Source organism: Oncorhynchus keta, chromosome 16, assembly GCF_023373465.1.
Source record: "Oncorhynchus keta strain PuntledgeMale-10-30-2019 chromosome 16, Oket_V2, whole genome shotgun sequence".
NCBI classification, from domain to species: domain Eukaryota; kingdom Metazoa; phylum Chordata; class Actinopteri; order Salmoniformes; family Salmonidae; genus Oncorhynchus; species Oncorhynchus keta.
In genome coordinates this window covers 20,352,245-20,378,183 of record NC_068436.1, presented here as the reverse complement: position 1 = coordinate 20,378,183, position 25,939 = coordinate 20,352,245, and the positions used below count along the sequence as shown (strand labels likewise).

General features: G+C 41.2%; 1 protein-coding gene across 15 annotated transcripts in view; it reads right to left on the bottom strand.

Moving 5' to 3' along the window:
* Positions 1 to 25,939, bottom strand: part of LOC118379156 (interferon-induced very large GTPase 1-like) — a 77,405-nt gene that overhangs the window by 26,647 nt on the left and 24,819 nt on the right. The gene's annotated exons all lie outside the window — the stretch shown is intronic.

Genomic DNA, 25,939 nt, shown 5'->3' with positions numbered 1-25,939 from the left:
CCTGTTTCTAGATCCATATCAGTATCTCTATACATTACAACATGTCCTGTTTCTAGATCTATATCAGTATCTCTATACATTACAACATGTCCTGTTTCTAGATCTATATCAGTATCTCTATACATTACAACATGTCCTGTTTCTAGATCTATATCAGTATCTCTATACATTACAGTATGGAATAAAGGTATAATAACATGTCCTGTTTCTAGAACTATATCAGTATCTCTATACATTACAACATGTCCTGTTTCTAGAACTATATCAGTATCTCTATACATTACAACATGTCCTGTTTCTAGATCTATATCAGTATCTCTATACATTACAACATGTCCTGTTTCTAGATCTATATCAGTATCTCTATACATTACAACATGTCCTGTTTCTAGAACTATATCAGTATCTCTATACATTACAATATGTCCTGTTTCTAGAACTATATCAGTATCTCTATACATTACAGTATGGAATAAAGGTATAATAACATGTCCTGTTTCTAGATCTATATCAGTATCTCTATACATTACAACATGTCCTGTTTCTAGAACTATATCAGTATCTCTATACATTACAACACGTCCTGTTTCTAGATCTATATCAGTATCTCTATACATTACAGCATATCCTGTTTCTAGAACTATATCAGTATCTCTATAGATTACAACATGTCCTGTTTCTAGATCTATATCAGCATCTCTATACATTACAGTATGGAATAAAGGTATAATAACAGGTCCTGTTTCTAGAACTATATCAGTATCTCTATACATTACAACATGTCCTGTTTCTAGAACTATATCAGTATCTCTATACATTACAACATGTCCTGTTTCTAGAACTATATCAGTATCTCTATACATTACAGTATGGAATAAAGGTATAATAACATGTCCTGTTTCTAGATCTATATCAGTATCTCTATACATTACAGCATGTCCTGTTTCTAGATCTATATCAGTATCTCTATACATTACAACATGGAATAAAGGTATAATAACATGTCCTGTTTCTAGATCTATATCAGTATCTCTATCCATTAGAACATGTCCTGTTTCTAGAACTATATCAGTATCTCTATACATTACAACATGGAATAAAGGTATAATAACATGTCCTGTTTCTAGATCTATATCAGTATCTCTATACATTAGAACATGTCCGGTTTCTAGATCTATATCAGTATCTCTATACATTACAACATGTCCTGTTTCTAGAACTATATCAGTATCTCTATACATTACAGTATGGAATAAAGGTATAATAAAATGTCCTGTTTCTAGATCTATATCAGTATCTCTATACATTACAACATGTCCTGTTTCTAGAACTATATCAGTATCTCTATACATTACAGCATGGAATAAAGGTATAATAACATGTCCTGTTTCTAGAACTATATCAGTATCTCTATACATTACAGCATGGAATAAAGGTACAATATAATGTCCTGTTTCTAGAACTATATCAGTATCTCTATACATTACAGCATGTCCTGTTTCTAGAACTATATCAGTATCTATATACATTACAGCATGGAATAAAGGTATAATAACATGTCCTGTTTCTAGATCTATATCAGTATCTCCATACATTACAACATGTCCTGTTTCTAGATCTATATCAGTATCTCCATACATTACATGTCCTGTTTCTAGATCTATATCAGTATCTCCATACATTACAACATGTCCTGTTTCTAGAACTATATCAGTATCTCTATACATTACAGCATGGAATAAAGGTTTTCTGTTTCTAGATCTATATCAGTATCTCTATACATTACAACATGTCCTGTTTCTAGATCTATATCAGTATCTCCATACATTACATGTCCTGTTTCTAGATCTATATCAGTATCTCCATACATTACAACATGTCCTGTTTCTAGATCTATATCAGTATCTCCATACATTACAACATGTCCTGTTTCTAGATCTATATCAGTATCTCCATACATTACATGTCCTGTTTCTAGATCTATATCAGTATCTCCATACATTACAACATGTCCTGTTTCTAGAACTATATCAGTATCTCTATACATTACAGCATGGAATAAAGGTATAATAACATGTCCTGTTTCTAGATCTCTATCAGTATCTCTATACATTAGAACATGTCCAGTTTCTAGAACTATATCAGTATCTCTAAACATTACAACATGTCCTGTTTCTAGATCTATATCAGTATCTATATACATTACAACATGTCCTGTTTCTAGATCTATATCAGTATCTATATACATTACAACATGTCCTGTTTCTAGAACTATATCAGTATCTCTATACATTACAGTATGGAATAAAGGTACAATAACATGTCCTGTTTCTGTAGCGTGAGGCAGCTTGATGTACAAGTAGTGTACACGCCCTGGTCAGGACGCTAGTCTATTGCAAGGCCTTACCCTCAATATATCTCCTTTATGCTGAGTGCCAAGCAGAGACTCATTTAGTCCCCGTTTTACACTGTTTGGTATGACTCGGCCAAGGATCAAACTCCCAACCTACCAATCACAGGGCGTACACTAACCACAAGGCCAGTGGTTGGTCGAATGAGACACCAAAATATTCTGGACATTCCTTGAAAACACTGTTTTCCCTTCACTTTGGGCTGTTGTTGCGTCACATGCAATATTGTCAGAAAATGACTTCCTGGATCAGCTGATGATGAAAAGTGTCCCGATGTAACTGAACATCTGGAAACCAAATACTCATCAAAATATTATGTGAAATAATTGAGGAACCACGTTAATGACAGTAGCGATTTTGGTTTTATGAATCAAGGATTAGATAGTACAGGTGGTTATATATAGCTACAGTTTAGTTGCAGTTCTGGGAGTTTTGTTAGTGTACTGTATGTTATGTTATGTGATGGTATGTCATGGCTGAGCTGCAGCATTCTGTCTGCTCTCTGTACGATGTCTTCTGTTATATTACCATGTATTCTTTTCCATGACAAATGTCCATCAGCTTAGTGCAGCGTTTCTTTATCATGGCCTACAGAGGGGATTCAGTTCATTGTCTAGTCTGCTCAGGATCCATCTCTCTGCTAATCTCATGGCCTACAGAAGGGATTCAGTTCATTGTCTAGTCTGCTCAGGATCCATCTCTCTGCTAATCTCATGGCCTACAGAAGGGATTCAGTTCATTGTCTAGTCTGCTCAGGATCCATCTCTCTGCTAATCTCATGGCCTACAGAAGGGATTCAGTTCATTGTCTAGTCTGCTCAGGATCCATCTCTCTGCTAATCTCATGGCCTACAGAAGGGATTCAATTCATTGTCTAGTCTGCTCAGGATCCATCTCTCTGCTAATCTCATGGCCTACAGAAGGGATTCAGTTCATTGTCTAGTCTGCTCAGGATCCATCTCTCTGCTAATCTCATGGCCTACAGAGGGGATTCAGTTCATTGTCTAGTCTGCTCAGGATCCATCTCTCTGCTAATCTCATGGCCTACAGAAGGGATTCAGTTCATTGTCTAGTCTGCTCAGGATCCATCTCTCTGCTAATCTCATGGCCTACAGAGGGGATTCAGTTCATTGTCTAGTCTGCTCAGGATCCATCTTTCTGCTAATCTCATGGCCTACAGAAGGGATTCAGTTCATTGTCTAGTCTGCTCAGGATCCATCTCTCTGCTAATCTCATGGCCTACAGAGGGGATTCAGTTCATTGTCTAGTCTGCTCAGGATCCATCTTTCTGCTAATCTCATGGCCTACAGAAGGGATTCAGTTCATTGTCTAGTCTGCTCAGGATCCATCTCTCTGCTAATCTCATGGCCTACAGAGGGGATTCAGTTCATTGTCTAGTCTGCTCAGGATCCATCTTTCTGCTAATCTCATGGCCTACAGAGGGGATTCAGTTCATTGTCTAGTCTGCTCAGGATCCATCTCTCTGCTAATCTCATGGCCTACAGAGGGGATTCAGTTCATTGTCTAGTCTGCTCAGGATCCATCTTTCTGCTAATCTCATGGCCTACAGAAGGGATTCAGTTCATTGTCTAGTCTGCTCAGGATCCATCTCTCTGCTAATCTCATGGCCTACAGAAGGGATTCAGTTCATTGTCTAGTCTGCTCAGGATCCATCTCTCTGCTAATCTCATGGCCTACAGAAAAGAGGACAACATGCACGTCAAAGAGTATCTCTACTCTCTCAGTAGCACAACTTTGAGTCCAAGTTAAGGCAACATAGAGGTGGTCCATATGATAACTTTTATGGGTTCTTCAATCTGAAATACACTAAATGTTCCTTCCCTTTATGCATGATCTCTTATGTTCTGTTTGCATTATGGACACTTGCATGTTAACCGTACTCTCATACACTCCTAGATAAAATAATTATCATAGAACATCAGTCATCATCACTAGAACCAACACTGCTTTGTCCTCTCATGTTATGCTACCTGCATACTGAGCATCTGTTCAACATTGATGCTAGCAGCCAATGAAAATATACTGGAACTCATCACGGTTCTGGTTCCTTCGTCAACGCTGACCGCTAGCTCTGGGTTATGGGCTCTGGGTTATGGGCTCTGGGTTAAGGGCTCTGGGTTATGGGCTCTGGGTTATGGGCTCTGGGTTATGGGCTCTGGGCTCTGGGCCACTCAATTCTGCAGCAACGCTGATACTGCTTCTCATGTAGTCCCTCAAGATCAGGGCCCATGATCCTCTGCTCTACGATGTTACATTTGACTGATTCTGAGATTGTGGAGCTACATGACTTCCTGCAGTACAGCTTTATGATCATGGTGATGTCAGCCCCGAGGTCCAGTTGCTATGTTACATAGGTAGAGTATCCTTCTATATCAAGATGACAGCTCATCCTGCCTCAGCTAATCCACCCAGTGGTGCATCTATTGGTCACTAAATCCGGAGACCTAGGATCATGAAAAAATGGCTAGCCGGAGCTGAAAATATTTGCCATGGGTCCCCAGATCCTTAAAACGTTCTACACCTGCACCATCGAGAGCATCCTGACCAGTTGCATGACCGCCTGGTATGGCAATTGCTCTGCACCTGACTCTAAGGCGCTACAGAGGGTAATGCGTACAGCCCAGTATATCACTGGGGCCAAGATTCCTGCCATCCAGGACCTATATACCAGGTGGTGTCAGAGGAAGGCCAAAAATGTGTCAAAGACTCCAGTCACCCAGGTTATAGACCGTTCTTGCTTCTACCGCACGACAAGAGGTACCGGAGCGCCATGTGTAGGTCCTAAAAGCTCCTTAACAGCTTCTACCCCCAAGCCATAAGACTGCTGAACAATTAATCAAATGGCCACCAGGACTAGTTGCATTGACCCCCCCATCCCCCACCTTTGTTTTTACACTGCAGCTACTCACAAATTACCTCTACTAATATGCACCCCCGCACATCGACTCGGTACCGGTGCCCCCTGTATATAGTCTCATTGTTATTTTAGTGTGTTACTTTTTGTGATTTAAAAAAAAAAAAAAATTGTAAATATATATATATTTTAAAAATATTTTAACTGTATTTTCTTAAAACTGCATTGTTGGTTAAGGGCTTGTAATTAAGCATTTCACGATATACGGCGCATGTGACAAATAACAATTGATTTGGTCTGAGCGGTTGGCTGTGAATACCCTCCCCAGCTATTAACTGATGCCATAGGTTCTGCTGACTACAGTGATGTCTGGTTAGAACATGATGTTGAGGACCATCACTATACACTTTGTCTCCACCACACACACAGCTGCAATTGTCGTAAAGTAAAGTAACATATGGCATGCTGTTCTAACAATGGCTGCTATAATATATCATGCAAACACGTCACACAGCAGGAATATATACATGGCAGAGAGAAATAGAAGGCTTCAGATGTATGTCCTTCTCTCAGACCTGGCTACAGATCTTATCTGAGCAGACACTGTTACTAGGCCGTAAATCAAAGTGCACAAGCACCAGATAGGATTTGGGCTGCTTCCTACAGTTCTACAATAGCTGCCGGGGACTGACGCTCTGTAGTCCATTTGGGGTAAAATGACAGGAGAGCAGCTCAGAACTGCTGAAACTGGATTTTAAAGAACTGATTCTAACTCTGAAAGACTCCAAAAAGCGGCCGGTTATTTCAGGCCCTGTGTATTTGCTCAGCAGCAACAGCAGAAGATTCAGCATTACACATCTGGACTGGCATTACACATCTGGACTGGCATTACACATCTGGACTGGCATTACACATCTGGACTGGCATTACACATCTGGACTGGCATTACACATCTGGACTGGCATTACACATCTGGCTAAAAGACTACTGTAGACCTGTTGGCATAACTTTTATAGGTAACTTCGACACCTTTTGGAAACAGAAGATGCTCTACAGGAATGACAGAGTTCATCAGAATCATCTTAGTGCCTGGGCCCTGTCCTCGTAATTCAAGAACGTGTTGAGACAATGACTTATTAGTGACCCAAGCCCTGCTCAGATAACCCCTACCATTGTGTCGCTGAGCTGTCATAATGCTGCTGTAAATATACATTTTCCCAGGGGTGTTGTCAATCATAATGTAAGTAACTTATTTTTATCCTACAGCTACTGTCAGCAGTAATCATGTGCCTATGAACCTGACTTATAGGGGTAGTAGGTTGGTGGTCTGTTGATATCCCTCTGGTTGTGTTGGGGATGTGCTTTGGCAAAGAAGATGGGGTTATATCCTGCCGGGTACACAGTGTCTCCCGACCCCCCGTCTCAGCGTCTAGGATCTATGCTGCAGTAGTCTATGTGCCGGGGGCCAGGGTCAGTTTGTTATATCTGGTGTTATTATCCAGTGTCCTGTGTGAATTTAAGTATGCTATTTCTAATTCTCTCCCATCCTCCGTCCCCTCCCAGAGGACCTGAGCTCTGGGACCATGCCTATGGACTACCTGTCCTGATGACTCCTTGCTGTCCCCAGTCCACCTGGTCGTGCTGCTGCACCAGTTTCAACTCTTCTGCCTGCGGCTATGGAACACTGACCTGTTCACTGAACGTGCCACCGAGTCCCAGACCTGCTGTTTTCAACTCTCTCTACCATACCTGCTATTTCAACATCTAAATGCCAAGTGACATTTACTCCTGATGTACTTACCTGTTGCACCCTCTACAACCACTGTGATTATTATTTGACCCTGCTGGTCATCTATGAACATCTTGGAGAAAGATCTGGTCTTAATGGCCATGTACTCCACCCGGCACAGCCAGAAGAGGACTGGCCACCCCTCAGAGCCTGGTTCCTTTCTATGGAGTTTTTCCTAGCCACCATGCTTCTACACCTGCATTGTTCGCTGTTTGGGGTTTTAGGCTGGGTTTCTGTACAGCACTTTGTGATATTGGCTGATGTAAAAAGGGCTTTATAAATACATTGATGTCTTCTCCCAGTAAAGCAATAAAAAACTATCAAGCAACTCAGAAAGGTCCTAAAAATAGCCATATTAACATATGTAGCCTAAGAAACAAGGTTAATTATACAGATAACTTGCTAGAAACCGAAAGCATTCATATACTGGCAGTGGCGGACTCACTAAACACAAATACTGTGTTTGTAAATGATGTCTGAGCGTTGGAGTGTGCCCCTGATTGGCCGTAAGAAAATAAAAATAAAATCGTGACGCCTGGTTTGCTTAATATAAGTAATTTGATGTATAGTATTCACTTGCACTTTTACTCAAGTATGACAAGTACAGTGGTGGAAAAAGTACTCAAGTACATTTAAAACCAGATACTTCTAGACTTTTACTCAAGTAGTATTTTACAGGGTGACGTTCACTTTTACTTGAGTCATTTTCTATTAAGTATCTTTACTTTTGCTCAAGTATGAAATCTGAGTCCTCTGAAACTCACTTAGATAATTCCTTTGATGATACAGTGGTAGCAATATATGGTTATAACATCTACATGGTGTTGCTGTTTACACTGATTGTACAAAACATTAAGAACACCTTCCTAATATTGAGTTGCACCCCCTTTTCCCTCAGAACAGCCTCAATTTATTGGGTGACAGACTCTATTAGGTGTAGAAAGAGTTCCAGAGCAATGCTGGCCCAGGCTGACTCCAATGCTTCCCACGGTTGTGTCAAGTTGGCTGGTAGTGGATCTCTACTCTGAATAGTTCATTCCATCTCTACATGGTGTTGGGCCCTGTTAATCTCAGTGGATTGAGATCTGGTGACTGGGCAGGCCACTGTAGTAAGCTGAATTCACTGTCATGTTCGTGGAAACATTCCTGGACAATCCTAGCCTTGTGACATCACAATCCTAGCCTTGTGACATCACAATCCTAGCCTTGTGACATCACAATCCTAGCCTTGTGACATCACAATCCTAGCCTTGTGACATCACAATCCTAGCCTTGTGACATGGGGCATTATCCTGCTGAACAAATCCATTAGCAGATGGATACACTGCTGCCATGAAGGGATGAACCTGATCGACAATGGTGTCCAGATATCCTGTGGCATTCAAACGTTCCTCTAATGGCAATACACTCTGTAAAGTGCCTTCGGAAAGTATTCAGACCCCTTGACTTTTTCCACATTTTGATAAACCTAAAACAATGCAAGAAAGGCTTCGGGACAAGTCTCGGAATGTCCTTGAGTGGCCCAGCCAGAGCCCGGACTAAAAACACAGCCCTCACCATCACACCACCACCACCAGCCTGTAATGGTAACACGTGGCATGATGTGTCTTCGGCCACCGTTGTGTCGTCAGCAAACTTAATGATGGTGTTGGAGTCGTGCTTGGCCGCGCATTCTTGAGTGAACAGGGAGCAAAGGATGGGACTGAGCATGTACCCCTGAGGGGACCCCGTCTTGAGGATCAGCGTAGCATATGTGCTGTTGCCTACACTTACCACCTGGGGGCGGCCCTTCAGGAGGTCCAGGATCCAGATGCAGAGGTAGGTGTTTAGTCCCAGGATCCTTAGCTTAGTGATAAGCTTTCAGAGCGCTGTGCTGTTGAATGCTGAGCTGTAGTCAATGAACAGCATTCTCACATACGTGTTCCTTTTGTCATCTGTGGATCTGTTGGGGCGGTATGCAAATTGGAGTGGGTCTAGGGTTTCTGGGATAATGGTGTTTATGTGAGCCATGACCCGCCTTTCAAAGCACTTCCTGGCTACAGATGTGAGTGCTGCGGGTCGGTAGTTATTCAGGCAGGTTACCTTGGTGTTCTTGGGCACAGGGACTATAATAGAACTGAGATGTGAGTTTCCATTGGAAATAGTGGAAAATGAAGCCGACAGTGTAATAACACTCTGTCAATAGGAAACACTGCACACTACTGTATGATAGTATATAATAAGACCTACAGTATCAGCTTTAGTCTTATACACTATCCGTGACGTTCTACCTCACACACGTTTAGTGCTTATTTCTTGCTATATACGTGGGGGTTCAGGTTGGCTAGACTTAATTAAGGGAAAGTGTGTTTATACCTGTGCATAGTCCTGTAATCTTCATCTGTCGTTAAACTAGCTACATTGCATAGCTCGTTCACCATGGAACACACAAGAGTCTAGGCAAGATTGCTGCTCCCTGTGAGAGATGAAATATGGTGCGCCTCGCTCACCTAGCTCATTCTCAGGGGAGAGCTGCAAATCCACCAGAGAGAAACATACACAGTCTCTCGATCTGGTGGGGTAGGCACTGTCCCCGAACCCGAATGCTATACCTGGGAGGGTACCGTTGGACTGACAAGTCTCACAGATAAGTAAGACAATCTCAGCGCTGCAATGCTGATAGACCAAACTGTGCATTACCCAGGTTGGTACACTGTCACTAAAAGTCATTAAAACAGGTACAAAACCCAAACCAGACCAGATGGCACGAGGCAAACCACGTGGGGGGACAGCAGAGCACCCAGATGGTAAGACTAGTTAGCTGCTCCAAGCTATTGAATAGCTGTGGCTATGTTTCTACGCTGATTCACAGGCAGTAATGAGGCGGCAGCTATTTAAGGGGGTCAGTCTCAGCACCACCCGGTACAGGGGATTCATCTGAGATCTTTACTATGAATGTATTCTGCAGCGCAGAAGGATACCCTGTTGGAGTGATCCAATATAGTGATCCTATATAACCCCCTGGACTCCCTGGAAAAGAGCCGTAATGAACCAACACAGTCAAGCAGACAAACTGGGTTGAGATGTTTCATGTTCTGGCTAAATGCAAAGGGAACAACTTTCTCTTTAGACAACTACAAAAGAAGGGTTGAATACTATTCAGGGGAGTTTTATGGCAGTGTGAGGAATATTACGGGTGGAATGTTCAGGCTGAGCAGCTACACGGGTCTCTGTACCCAGTTAAACTGCTATATAACAACTCCCCTCTGAGCCTTTCCTGGTGTCTAATGAAAGACTCAACATCCAACAACATCTTCGTGGGCATCGTTAAGAAACTGCAGCGACAGGGGAAGGACAAGGCAACGCACCATGCAGCCATCAGTGAGCAGGACCACGAGAAGATAAAGAAGTCAACAGCAGGAGAACCAGACACCTGAGGGGCTCGTAAACACTTTACAAGAAGAGGCACCGAGGGAAACTAACAACTGGCTTTTACCTGGACTATATTATCTGGTGAAAGGATGAAATAAAACTAAGTTACTCATTAAAAGTACATTTTTAATGAAAACATGTAGTTAATATTTTTTTAATATGTTGGTAACCGTTTCATCAAAGCAATAAGACCCTCGAAACAGGCAATTATCATGAATAACACCCTCCTAAGAACAGCCCTTAGTCAGGAGTTATTCACATGATAATCCACAGGTTCTCATGCCTTATTAGTTAAATATAAATGAAAAGAATGCTGTGATTATAAATACTCTCCACAATAACAAGTGTTTTACACTGTAGTGCTGATGAAATTAAGTAGGGTACTTCCTTACTTGTAGTCAAAGTTGTTGACACCAGTTGACTTTTCTTTCCATTTTCCAGCACAGTGCAGACAGTGACAGAGTACTGAGTACCACCTTGCAGGTCAGAGAGAGTGATGCTGGGTGAAGATGTGGTAGTGATGTGTGGTTTTATCCCTGAACAGCGGTAGGAGATCTGGTACTGATGTTGGGTTTGGTCCAATCCTGGTGGCTGGTTCCAGCTAACAGCAGCTGATGTGGTGTCCACTGAGTCAACAGTCAGCTGGTCTGGAGCAGGAAGTACGAAGAGAAATTACATTATTGTTAATGTTACAGTTTAACTCCAGAAATATACTACAGTACAGAAAGTAGAATAAGTCCAGGAATAAACATGTCTGTAACTTCTTTTGATTTGGGAAGAAATACATTACAAATAGAAGTCACAACAGAAGTTGATTTGTAATGTAACAAAATGTCTGTTCTAGCTACTGGTAAAGAGATATCTCTCTAGTTACTGGTAAAGAGATACCTCTCTAGTTACTGGTAAAGAGATATCTCTCTAGTTACTGGTAAAGAGATACCTCTCTAGTTACTGGTAAAGAGATACCTCTCTAGTTACTGGTAAAGAGATATCTCTCTAGTTACTGGTAAAGAGATATCTCTCTAGTTACTGGTAAAGAGATATCTCTCTAGTTACTGGTAAAGAGATATCTCTCTAGTTACTGGTAAAGAGATATCTCTCTAGTTACTGGTAAAGAGATACCTCTCTAGTTACTGGTAAAGAGATATCTCTCTAGTTACTGGTAAAGAGATACCTCTCTAGTTACTGGTAAAGAGATATCTCTCTAGTTACTGGTAAAGAGATATCTCTCTAGTTACTGGTAAAGAGATATCTCTCTAGTTACTGGTAAAGAGATACCTCTCTAGTTATCTCTCTAGTTACTGGTAAAGATATCTCTCTAGTTACTGGTAAAGAGATATCACTCTAGTTACTGGTAAAGATATATCTCTCTAGTTACTGGTAAAGAGATATCTCTCTAGTTACTGGTAAAGAGATATCTCTCTAGTTACTGGTAAAGAGATATCTCTCTAGTTACTGGTAAAGAGATATCTCTCTAGTTACTGGTAAAGAGATATCTCTAGTTACTGGTAAAGAGATATCTCTAGTTACTGGTAAAGAGATACCTCTCTAGTTACTGGTAAAGAGATATCTCTCTAGTTACTGGTAAAGAGATACCTCTCTAGTTACTGGTAAAGAGATATCTCTAGTTACTGGTAAAGAGATACCTCTCTAGTTACTGGTAAAGAGATATCTCTCTAGTTACTGGTAAAGATATACCTCTCTAGTTACTCTAGTTACTGGTAAAGAGATATCACTCTAGTTACTGGTAAAGATATATCTCTCTAGTTACTGGTAAAGATATACCTCTCTAGTTACTGGTAAAGAGATATCTCTCTAGTTACTGGTAAAGAGATATCTCTCTACTTACTGGTAAAGAGATACCTCTCTAGTTACTGGCAAAGAGATACCTCTCTAGTTACTGGTAAAGTGATACCTCTCTAGTTACTGGTAAAGAGATATCTCTCTAGTTACTGGTAAAGATATATCTCTATAGTTACTGGTAAAGAGATGATGGGCTGTAACAAGTTGAGGTAGATCTCTTACTAGTGAAGATGGTTGTAGAGACTGGTTCACTCTGTTCCCCATTGTTCAGCACAGTAGAGACACTAACAGTGTACTCAGTACCAGGTTGCAGGTTTGAGAATGTTGTGTGGCAGTCTTCAGTATTCTCTGCATGGAGGTCTGTTACTGAGCTGCAGTAGGAAATAAGGAAGCGTTGTGGAACTTTCTCCATCCCTTCAGCCTTGGTCCAGTGGAGAGTGAAGGAGGTATATTTCAAATGGTCTACCTTTAAGTCTCTGGGTGGAACCACTGGAACAAAAACCATGTTTAAACAAGATCCATAAAAAACAACAAAGTATGCCAGTAAAACATATCTAAAACCAAACTCTTTACCTGTGAATACAGAGACCCATCTGCTTTGTCTTCCATCTTCTCCCTCTGTAGCCACGTTGAACTGGTACTTTTCACCTGGGTTGAGTCTGCTTATCTTAAGATGATACCCGCCTTTCACTCTTGATGAGCTTGTTTCCCCGTCACATTTCCAAGTGACCCTGAACTTGTGTGGTCTTTTAACCCCCTGAGGAGAACTCCAGCTCAGAGACACAGAGTCTGACGTCAGCAACAGGACCTGGAAGTCACCAGGAGGGGGCAGCACTGGTGAAGGAATAATGAGAGAGATAAACAGACTTTATTGACAATAAAATTACAAAAACAAAGTGTATTATTCATCCCAGCAGTAAAGGGACAACAATTGATATCTTAGTAAATGTATCCTCTTAAATGTAGATTTAAATGAAATAATATAGTTTGGGTCAGTTTATTCTGTGTTTCCATACCTACCATCATCTGAGGCCAGGATTGTCTGTTGGTCGCCATCACAACTCTTAGGCTGTGAAAACCAAAGAAAAAGTCTATCATTTTTCTGAAACATGTTCTTTTTCTCTTGACACATAAACACGTATTTATCCATCAGGCAATGAAGAGAATCAAAACAAACCAGGATCTACCTGTCTTCCAGCTTGGGAGATCATATCATGTCCTTTGTGGTTTGTCTCTGCACACTGACTGCAGATCAGCATCTGGTCTGTCCTGCAGAACACATCCAGAGGACTGTAGTCATGTTGACAGAGTTTCTGCACCAGGTCTCCAGTCACATCCACCAGTGTGTGTCTCTGCAGTGCTGCTATTGTATAGTGCTGTCTGATGTGGGTCTCACAGTAGGACACACTGCAGGTCTGACAGAACTTCACAGCTTGGACCTCAGAGCAGATATCACAGACCATCACTCCTGGCCTGATTGGGAATTGGAAAATAACAGTTATCATTGATCACAAGAACCTGACCCATTCAGTTTAACACATAATGGCCTGATAATATAACACATATATATAACACACCTGATCATAACAAGTCAGTTAAGAACAAATTCTTATTTTTACACCGGCCAAAGCCGGACGATGCCAATTGTGCGCCGCCATATGGGACATCCAATCACGGCCGGTTTGATACAGTCTGGAATCGAACCAGGGTGTCTGTAGTGACGCCTCTAGCACTGAGATGCAGTGTCCTAGATCTCCCCGGAGCCCAAAACTATCTGATAACTATCCATTATCATGATGTATATTTTTGCTTTACATTAAGTCACAGACATTTTATTTTACGAGGTCAGCATTATTACAACATAGGCCTGTATTTACAACTAGGTGCACATCAGAATCTCACCCTTTGTCTCGTAGAGAGTCTGCTCCTTTGAAATTAAGAGGGAAATCCATGGATTGGTCACTCTTCACTGATAGAAAACCAGAGGAAATAGACTCTGCTCTCTCTGGAGGGCCCCTAGTAGTACAAGACCATCACACAAAACACACAAAACAAGAATAAATACTAAACCAACCGAAATCTCCAATAATGTATTATATTCCTCTCTTCAACATAATAATGATGTGAATCACCATAATGTGAATTTTAGCTTCTCTTCTTCTAGCCAACTACATGAATTAACAATCATTATAGGAACTTATTGACTTTTCCAGGTAGAACATAGAATCTCTCCCTTCATTTTGCTGTAAGGTCCCCTCTTTGAAACTAATAGGGCTATTCATTGACTTGTTACTCTTCATTAAAATATACAACCAGAAGAAAGAGACTGCTCTTTCAACGTGGCACCGTCATAGGACAAACCAACAAGTCAGTTTGTCAAATTTCTGCCCTGCTAGAGCTTCCCCGGTCAACTGTAAGTGCTGTTATTTTGAAGTGGAAACGTCTAGAGCAACAATGGCTCAGCCGCAAAGTAGTAGGCCAAACAAGCTCACAGAACGGGACCGCCGAGTGCTGAAGCGGGTAGCATGTAAAAATCGTTGGTCCTCGCTTGCAACGCTAACTACTGAGTTCCAAATTACACCTGGAAGAAATGTCAGCACAACAACTCTTCTTCCAGAGCTTCATGAAATGGGTTTCCATGGCCGAGCAGCCGCAAACAAGCCTAAAATCACCATGCGCAATGCCAAGCGTCGGCTGGAGTGGTGTAAAGCTCGCCGCCATTGGACTCTGTAGCAGTGGAAACGGGTTCTCTGGAGTGATGAATCATGCTCCACCATCTGGCAGTCTGACAGACATATCTGGGTTTGGTGGATGCCAGGAGAACGCTACCTGCCCTAATGCCTAATGCCAACTGTAAAGTTTGGTGGAGGAGGAATAATGGTCTGGGTCTGTTTTTCATGGTTCAGGCCCCTAAGTTCCACTGAAGGGAAATCTTAACCCTAGAGTATACAATGACATTCTAGATGATTCTGTGCTTCCAACTTTGTGGCAACAATTTGGGGAAGGCCCTTTCCTGTTTCAGCATGACAATGCCCCCTGTGCACAAAACGAGGTCCATACAGAAATGGTTTGTCAAGATTGGTGTGGAAGAACTTGACTGGCCTGCACAAAGCCCTGACCTCAACCCCATTGGACACCTTTGGGATGAATTGGAACGCTGACTACAAGCCAGGCCTAATCGCCAATCTCAGTTCCTGACCTCACTAATGCTCTTGTGGCTGAATGGAAGCAAGTCCCCGCAGCAATGTTCCAACATCTAGTGGAAAGCCTTCCCAGAAGACTGGAGGTTGTTATAGCAGCAAAGGGTGGACCAACTCCATATTAATGTCCATAATTTTGGAATGAGATGTTCGATGAGCTGGTGTCCACATACACTACATGACTAAAAGTATCTACCTCAAATACCTCTTATCTCTGCACATTGATCTGGTGGTATTGGTACTTCCTGTATATAGCTCCACATTTATCTGGTACTTCCTGTATATAGCTCCACATTTATCTGGTACTTCCTGTATATAGCTCCACATGTATCTGGTACTTCCTGTATATAGCTCCACATGTATCTGGTACTTCCTGTATCTAGCTCCACATTTATCTGGCACTTCCTGTATATAGCTCCACATTTATCTGGCACTTCCTACATATATCTCCACATTTATCTGGTACTTCCTGTATATAGCTCCACATTTATCTGGCACTTCCTACATATAGCTCCACATTTATCTGGCACTTCCTGTATCTAGCTCCACATTTATCTGGCACTTCCTGTATATAGCTCCACATTTATCTGGCACTTCCTATATATAGCTCCACATTTATCTGGTACTTCCTGTATATAGCTCCACATTTATCTGGCACTTCCTACATATAGCTCCACATTCATCTGGTACTTCCTGTATATAGCTCCACATTTATCTGGCACTTCCTACATATAGCTCCACATTCATTTGGTACTTCCTGTATATAGCTCCATTCTTGTGTATTTTATTTGATTCCTATTGTTACTATTTTATTAAATGTTTTATTTTATTATAATTTTTAATAAAAGCATTTAATTATTTGTATTGTCAATTTTAAAGCTCTGTATCCTTGGGAAGGGCTCGTAAGCAAGCATTTCTTGGAAATATCAGTTGTATTCGGCACATGTAACAAATACAATTCTATTTGATCTACCACTGGCCCTTGATTTGTCCACAGTCATTTCTGATTAGAATTAAAGCAATTAAAACATCCCATCATGCTTTGGGTCATTATAGGGGCGGCAGGTAGCCTAGCGGTTAAGAGCGTTGGTTTGAATCCCGAGCCAGCAAGGTGGACAAATCTGCCGTTCTGCAATTGAGCAAGGCAGTTAACCCCAGTGAACTGCTCCCCGGGCGCCAATGACGTGATGTTGATTAAAGCATTAACCCCCCACACCTCTCTGATTCAGAGAGGTTGGGTTAAATGTGAAAGACACATTTCAGTTGAACGTATTCAATTATGCAACTGATCTAGGTTTCCCCTGGAATAAAGTGTTCTGTTTACTATGTAACTTACTATGCAGTAACTCAGTATCTTTCATAGAAATCAGATGAATATATTATATTTGAGAGGAATTATTGGTCAAAATGCCCATGTTAATCTATTACAAAATGATAATATTAAACTTTTCAACAAGCACACACACACACACCTCATATCAGGGTCCATGGTCTCATGAAGATCCTTGTTTGTTGACCCATCCTTCTGTCTTTCTTTATGGATGTCACCACCCTCAGCCCCCTGGTGATAACTCATTATAACTCTCAGAGAGGAGGCCTCACAATCCTGAAGAGGACTGGTCTGGTCCCATATCAATCTGATGATAACTCATTATAACTCTCAGAGAGGAGGCCTCACAATGCTGAAGAGGACTGGTCTGGTCCCATATCAATCTGATGATAAGAAGAGTAAACAGCATTATATTAACACGTTTAAACACAAAAGCCGAGTAGAACTACTGTTGCCTGCGGTGCTGGGGATGTAAGACATTATAATGATATTCTGTAAAGCATTTTAAACACAAAAGCCGAGTAGAACTACTGTTGCCCTGCTGTGCTGGGGATGTAAGACATTATAATGATATTCTGTAAAGCATTTTAAACACAAAAGCCGAGTAGAACTACTGTTGCCCTGCTGTGCTGGGGATGTAAGACATTATAATGATATTCTGTAAAGCATTTTAAACACAAAAGCCGAGTAGAACTACTGTTGCCCTGCTGTGCTGGGGATGTAAGACATTATAATGATATTCTGTAAAGCATTTTAAACACAAAAGCCGAGTAGAACTACTGTTGCCCTGCTGTGCTGGGGATGTAAGATATTATAATGATATTATGTAAAGCATTTTAAACACAAAAGCCGAGTAGAACTACGGTTGCCCTGCTGTGCTGGGGATGTAAGACATTATAATGATATTCTGTAAAGCATTTTAAACACAAAAGCCGAGTAGAACTACTGTTGCCTGCTGTGCTGGGGATGTAAGACATTATAATGATATTCTGTAAAGCATTTTGCACTGAATGCAATTGTGAAAAGCACTATAGGCAGAAAAAGTGTTTAAACAATAGCATTGCTTATTTTTTATTATTATTTATAAATAAAATATTTAACCCAGCAATATAGCCAAGGTTACCCAGTAAAGGTTTAGCCCTCTTAATTGTAGTTATTATATAATTAGGTTATTTCTCTGTCTTTTTCTGTCATCATCTTTTAGGAAACCCCATCCTGGAAATGGCTAGATGGATTACATCTTATGTCAAATTGACTTCAAACTTGTTTGTCTTTTAGAATCTTAGTTAACCCTGAGCCTTTTCCTAACCGTAACCTAATTATCATAACATACTACATTAATTATCCTAACCTGTTTTGTAATTTCTCATAACCTTCTACAAAGAGTCACTCCTGGTCAATTCTGACACTGTATCCCTTATAGACACCACGCCCTAACCATTGAAAATGATAGAGGCCTCTAGTGGCCAAAAGGCTGCGTTAGCATGGGCAGCGACATTGAAGATTCACCACCTTCCTGGTGACCCTGTTGGAGTCATGTCCAGCCGGGTCATCAGGAGGGATCAGGCAGTCCTGTAAAGACATTATAATGATATGTACTACTTTAAAAGGAGATAGCATCAATGGTGCAGCCCCTGCTCTCTATCTCTATGGGCCAACGCAAAACCAAAGTGATTGCGTTTCTATGAATCCATTTTGTCCGGGTTGGATGGGTGTCATAGGCCGTATCCGAAATGTGTATTGCCTACTACTTACTAAAACTACATAATGTTTACTATATACTATTTAGAAACGTACTGTTTACAACAAATGTATGCAGTAAGCAACAAATATCAACATAGTAGACGCACCTTTCTTTTTTTACCTTTATTTTACTAGGCAAGTCAGTTACGAACAAATTCTTATTTTCAATGACGGCCTAGGAACAGTAGGTTAACTGCCTGTTCAGGGGCAGAACGACAGATTTGTACCTTGTCAACTCGGGGGTTTGAACTTGCAACCTTCCGTTACTAGTCCAACGCTCTAACGACTAGGCTACCCTGCCGCCCCATTTGGGCCTCCGTCCTTCCTCAAGTGTGCAGCGAATTATAGCCGAAATGAAACATGCTGGCATTTCAAGCATACTCTATTTCACAAATTTCACATATAAAACATTATATTTGCGCATACCTAAAATGCCTAAATATTCGGACACGACTACACATTTAATGGGACCCAATTAGGCCTATGACCGCCTATCAAAGTTTGGAAGAAATACATGTATACAATACACACGATTGTCTATTGTTTCTTTCCTCACAATCAACTCTTATTTAAGGATAAATATATGAATATATCTGCTAAAAAGCTTAAATATCAGCGTCTGGTAGCTGTGTAAAAAGAGAACACTTTTCGTGGTCTTCCTTGTGCGCACTCCGCCATTATGCCAATGGGCCTAGTGGGGTACTAGATTTATTTACTTGCCGTTTATTAGAAAGAAGTTGAAAAATCGGGCCTGTATTAAATATTTTTCGTTGAATAAGAATCGACTCCCAAAGAATCTTACACCTGACTTTAATAATAAAAACATGAACCTACCATTTCTCCTGCTGACTTGCAAGTCGAAAACCCTGGGCTGAAGCCACAGAAAGAGAGAAAAGTGGTCGAATTTACTTTCAGTTTCTAACAGGAAAGAACTTACACAACAACTCCCGCATTAAAAAAAAAACAGGTCTACGTTTTCTAAGAGGCCGAATATGTAGTTCTAATACTGAAATATTTGTGATGTCATATATAGAGAGTCAAATGAAGTAAAAACATCTGGAAATAACAGTACACATCTGATACGCCGCAAACTCTATAAAGAAAATTGTCCATTAAAATTATTTGATCATGTGTGAATATGTCTTCAGCTCGTGGTTATTAAATGCAGTGAAGACACAAACAAGCATAGATCAGAAAACATTATACAGTATTAAATTTGTATAATATTTTTGTCATTCCTGTGATAGTTGTAATCACTCCTTTGTTCCTCTAGGTGGAGACAGAGGACTTTGTAGAGCTGATGGGTCCTGAGACCTTAGCAAAGATAGTGGAAATGAAAGGAGTGAAGGGACGCTTTCAGAGGTACAGAGACCATAGGAAGTAGTTTGGGAATGGTGGTGGTGGGGGTGCTGCGATTGGGGGGGGTACAGCAATAGACACAAATCAATTGAACACATTAGGGCATTTAGTTATTTAAGAACAGGAATTTGTCATGAATTAATATTAATTTGTTGAGGTTGGTTGATACATTTACATTTACATTTAAGTCATTTAGCAGACGCTCTTATCCAGAGCGACTTACATGATACTTCATCTAATGTGTGTAAATCATTAGAATATGTCCCCAGATAGTCCTTGAACTATAAATCAACCAACCAGCAACCCAGCAACAAACCAGCCAACCAGTCAAAACAATGACAAATGGTAATGTTACAGACTCTCATTGTACACAGCATTCACCTTGTTTACTACTTCCCTCTCTCAGCCTCTTGAAACACCTCATTGGTGTAGTGGCTTGTTGTACTGCACTGTAACAGGAACAGGCAAGGCAGAGACACTAAGCAAGGTCAGAACATTGACTGATATACACAGTGTACAAAACCTTAGGAATACCTTCCTAATATTGATTTTCAGACCCCTTTTGCCCTCAGAAAAGCATCAATTTGTTGGGGCATGGACTCTACAAGGTGTTGAAAGCGTTACACAGGGAAGCTGGCCCATGTTGACACAAACCGGTGTGCCTGACACTTACTACCATACCCTGTTCAAAGGCACTTAAATATTTTGTCTTGCCCATTCACTCCCTGACTGAAACACATACACAATCCAAGTCTCAATTGTCTCAAGGCTTAAACATCCTTCTTTAACCCGTCTCCTCCCCTTCATTTACACTAATTGAAGTGGATTTAACAAGTGACTTCAATAAGCGATCATAGCTTTTACCTGGATTTACCTGGTCAGTCTATGGAAAGAGCAGGTAATTGTTCATGTTTTGTACACTCTATAGATATCAAATAATGAAGTCAAACAACTTGTAGAATGTACAGCAACATCTTAAGGATCGGACCCTTCAATTTTCACCTAAAATGACATTCCCAAATCTAACTGCCTGTTGCCTAGGACCTGAAACAAGGATATGCATATTCTTGATACCATTTGAAAGGAAACACTTTGAAGTTTGTGGAAATGTGAAATTCGTGTAGGAGAATATAACACATTAGATCTGGTAGAAGATAATACAAAGAAAAAACATGTGTTTTTTTGTCACATCTTTTAAATGCAAGAAAAGGGACATAATATTACTTAGGAGAACAAGCACACTTTAGATGTTGGCCACTAGATGGAAGCAGTGTATGTGAAAAGTTTTAGAGATATCCAATGAACCATTGCATTACTGTTCAAAATGTTGTATCAGATCTGCACAAATCTGCCTATTGGTTTATTGATACATTTTCAAGTGCAAAACTGTGCACTCTCCTCAAACAATAGCATGGTATTCTTTCACTGTAATAGCTACTGTAAATTGGACAGTGCAGTTAGATTAACAAGAATTTAAGCTTTCTGCCAATATTAGATATGTCTGTCCTGGGAAATGTTCTTGTTACTTACAACCTCATGCTAATCACATTAGCGCACGTTAGCTCAAGCGTCCCGAGGGCGGGACACCGATCCTGCAGAGGTTTTAACTAAGGATTCTCATTGTATACTGAATCTATTTACTAGAGCTTCCACTGTAGTTCACTCTACTGCCCCACTGCCGTCACAACTTTCAACACCAAATATATCCCTTTGATGCTCTTTCAAACGTTTCCACCCCCCTCTCTCAGGATCCTCTCTTCCATCTCTCTCTCAGGATCCTCTCTCCTCTCTTCAATCTCTCTCTCAGGATCCTCTCTTCCATCTCTCTCTCAGGATCCTCTCTCCTCTCTTCAATCTCTCTGTCAGGATCCTCTCTTCCATCTCTCTCTCAGGATCCTCTCTCCTCTCTTCAATCTCTCTCTCAGGATCCTCTCTCCTCTCTTCAATCTCTCCCTCAGGATCCTCTCTTCAATCTCTCTCTCAGGATCCTCTCTTCCTCTCTTCAATCTCTTTCTCAGGATCCTCTCTTCCATCTTTCTCTCAGGATCCTCTCTTCAATCTCTCTCTCAGGATCCTCTCTTCCTCTCTTCAATCTCTTTCTCAGGATCCTCTCTTCCTCTCTTCAATCTCTCTCTCTCAGGATCCTCTCTTCCTCTCTTCAATCTCTCTCTCTCAGGATCCTCTCTTCCTCTCTTCAATCTCTTTCTCAGGATCCTCTCTTCCTCTCTTCAATCTCTCTCTCTCAGGATCCTCTCTTCCTCTCTTCCATCTTTCTCTCAGGATCCTCTCTTCAATCTCTCTCTCTCAGGATCCTCTCTTCCTCTCTTCAATCTCTCTCTCAGGATCCTCTCTTCCTCTCTTCAATCTCTCTCTCTCAGGATCCTCTCTTCCTCTCTTCAATCTCTCTCTCAGGATCCTCTCTTCCATCTCTCTCTCAGGATCCTCTCTCCTCTCTTCAATCTCTCTGTCAGGATCCTCTCTTCCATCTCTCTCTCAGGATCCTCTCTCCTCTCTTCAATCTCTCTCTCAGGATCCTCTCTCCTCTCTTCAATCTCTCTCTCAGGATCCTCTCTTCAATCTCTCTCTCAGGATCCTCTCTTCCTCTCTTCAATCTCTTTCTCAGGATCCTCTCTTCCATCTTTCTCTCAGGATCCTCTCTTCAATCTCTCTCTCAGGATCCTCTCTTCCTCTCTTCAATCTCTTTCTCAGGATCCTCTCTTCCTCTCTTCAATCTCTCTCTCTCAGGATCCTCTCTTCCTCTCTTCAATCTCTCTCTCTCAGGATCCTCTCTTCCTCTCTTCAATCTCTTTGTCAGGATCCTCTCTTCCTCTCTTCAATCTCTCTCTCTCAGGATCCTCTCTTCCTCTCTTCAATCTCTCTCTCAGGATCCTCTCTTCCTCTCTTCAATCTCTCTCTCAGGATCCTCTCTTCCATCTCTCTCTCAGGATCATCTCTTCCTCTCTTCAATCTCTCTCTCAGGATCCTCTCTTCCATCTCTCTCTCAGGATCCTCTCCTCAATCTCTCTCTCAGGATCCTCTCTTCCATCTCTCTCAGGATCCTCTCTTCCATCTCTCTCTCAGGATCCTCTCCTCAATCTCTCTCTCGGGATCCTCTCTTCCATCTCTCTCAGGATCCTCTCTTCCATCTCTCTCTCAGGATCCTCTCTTCCATCTCTCTCAGGATCCTCTCTTCCATCTCTCTCAGGATCCTCTCTTCAATCTCTCTCTCAGGATCCTCTCTTCCATCTCTCTCTCAGGATCCTCTCCTCAATCTCTCTCTCAGGATCCTCTCTTCCATCTCTCTCAGGATCCTCTCTCCTCTCTTCAATCTCTCTCTCAGGATCCTCTCTTCCATCTCTCTCTCTGGATCCTCTCCTCAATCTCTCTCTCAGGATCCTCTCTTCCATCTCTCTCTCGGGATCCTCTCTTCAATCTCTCTCTCAGGATCCTCTCTTCCTCTCTTCAATCTCTCGCTCAGGATCCTCTCTTCCATCTCTCTCTCAGGATCCTCTCTTCCTCTCTTCAATCTCTCTCTCTCAGGATCCTCTCTTCCTCTCTTCAATCTCTCTCTCTCAGGATCCTCTCTTCCTCTCTTCAATCTCTCGCTCAGGATCCTCTCTTCCATCTCTCTCTCAGGATCCTCTCTTCCTCTCTTCAATCTCTCTCTCAGGATCCTCTCCTCATCTTCTTCATTCTCTCTCAGGATCCTCTCTTCCTCTCTTCAATCTCTCTCTCAGGATCCTCTCCTCATCTTCTTCATTCTCTCTCTCAGGATCCTCTCTTCCTCTCTTCAATCTCTCTCTCAGGATCCTCTCCTCATCTTCTTCATTCTCTCTCTCAGGATCCTCTCTTCAATCTCTCTCTCAGGATCCTCTCCTCATCTTCTTCATTCTCTCTCTCAGCCTCCTGGAACATCTCACTGCTGTAGTATCTTCCTCCATTCATCATGACCATCTTGTTTATCTTCTACAGCAGCTCAGTGACCTGAGAGGGATTCTGATCTTCATTGATGAAGACATGATATCTCCCTTTACATTTCTGAGTAAATCCAGGAGGAGGTTGTACCTCCTCTATACATATACATCCAGCGACACCTCATGTGACACCACCTCTCCTTCTGTCATTCTGATGTAACAGTCACGAGATGCATTTGTTTCAAAATCTTTCCTCCCCAGGATGGTGGTTCCTGCTGCACTCTTTCCAACTCCAGTCTTCCCCACCAGAACAATCCAGACCTCATGTTCTGTTGGATTACAATGAAAATGTTGTCGCCTTTGACATGAGTATAACCTTAATGTTCTTCCTGTTAGCACATTTACAAACATACTTTTTCTGTTAAATAGGATTAGGGTTACATAGTGTTATAGGATTAGGGTTACACATTGTTATAGGTTTGGGGTTACACAGTGTTATAGGTTTGGGGTTACACAGTGTTATAGGATTAGGGTTACACAGTGTTATAGGATTAGCGTTAGACAGTGTTATAGGTTTGGGGTTACACAGTGTTATAGGATTAGGGTTACACAGTGTTATAGGTTTAGGGTTACACAGTGTTATAGGATTAGCGTTAGACAGTGTTATAGGTTTGGGGTTACACAGTGTTATAGGATTAGGGTTACACGGTGTTGTAGGTTTAGGGTTACACAGTGTTATAGGATTAGGGTTACACAGTGTTATAGGATTAGCGTTAGACAGTGTTATAGGTTTGGGGTTACACAGTGTTATACAATTAGGGTTACACAGTGTTATAGGATTAGGGTTACATAGTGTTATAGGTTTAGGGTTACATAGTGTTATAGGTTTAGGGTTACATAGTGTTATAGGTTTAGGGTTACACAGTGTTATAGGTTTGGGGTTACACAGTGTTATAGGATTAGGGTTACACAGTGTTATAGGATTAGGGTTACACAGTGTTATAGGATTAGGGTTACATAGTGTTATAGGATTAGGGTTACACAGTGTTATAGGATTAGGGTTACACAGTGTTATAGGATTAGGGTTACACAGTGTTATAGGATTAGCGTTAGACAGTGTTATAGGTTTGGGGTTACACAGTGTTATAGGATTAGGGTTACACAGTGTTATAGGTTTAGGGTTACACAGTGTTATAGGATTAGCGTTAGACAGTGTTATAGGTTTGGGGTTACACGGTGTTGTAGGTTTGGGGTTACACAGTGTTATAGGTTTAGGGTTACATAGTGTTATAGGTTTAGGGTTACATAGTGTAATAGGTTTAGGGTTACACAGTGTTATAGGTTTAGGAGGGTTACATAGTGTTATAGGTTTAGGGGTTACATAGTGTTATAGGTTTAGGGTTAATAGTGTTTAGGGTTACACAGTGTTATAGGATTAGGGTTACACAGTGTTATAGGTTTAGGGTTACATAGTGTTTAGGTTTAGGGTTACACAGTGTTATAGGTTTAGGGTTACACAGTGTTATAGGTTTAGGGTTACACAGTGTAATAGGTTTAGGGTTATAGGTTATAGGTTAGGGTTACACAGTGTTGTAGGTTTAGGGTTACACAGTGTTATAGGTTAGGGTTACATAGTGTTTAGGTTAAGGGTTACATAGTGTTATAGGTTTAGGGTTACACAGTGTTAATAGGTTACAGTGTAATAGGTTAGGGTTACATAGTGTTGTAGGTTAAGGGTTACATAGTGTTGTAGGTTTAGGGTTACACAGTGTAATAGGTTAAGGGTTACATAGTGTTATAGGTTAAGGGTTACATAGTGTTGTAGGTTTAGGGTTACACAGTGTTATAGGCTTAGGGTTACACAGTGTAATAGGTTAAGGGTTACACAGTGTTGTAGGTTTAGGGTTACACAGTGTTATAGGTTTAGGGTTACACAGTGTTATAGGTTAAGGGTTACATAGTGTTATAGGTTTAGGGTTACACAGTGTAATAGGTTAAGGGTTACATAGTGTTGTAGGTTAAGGGTTACACAGTGTAATAGGTTAAGGGTTTATAGTGTTGTAGGTTAGGGTTACACAGTGTTATAGGTTAAGGGTTACATAGTG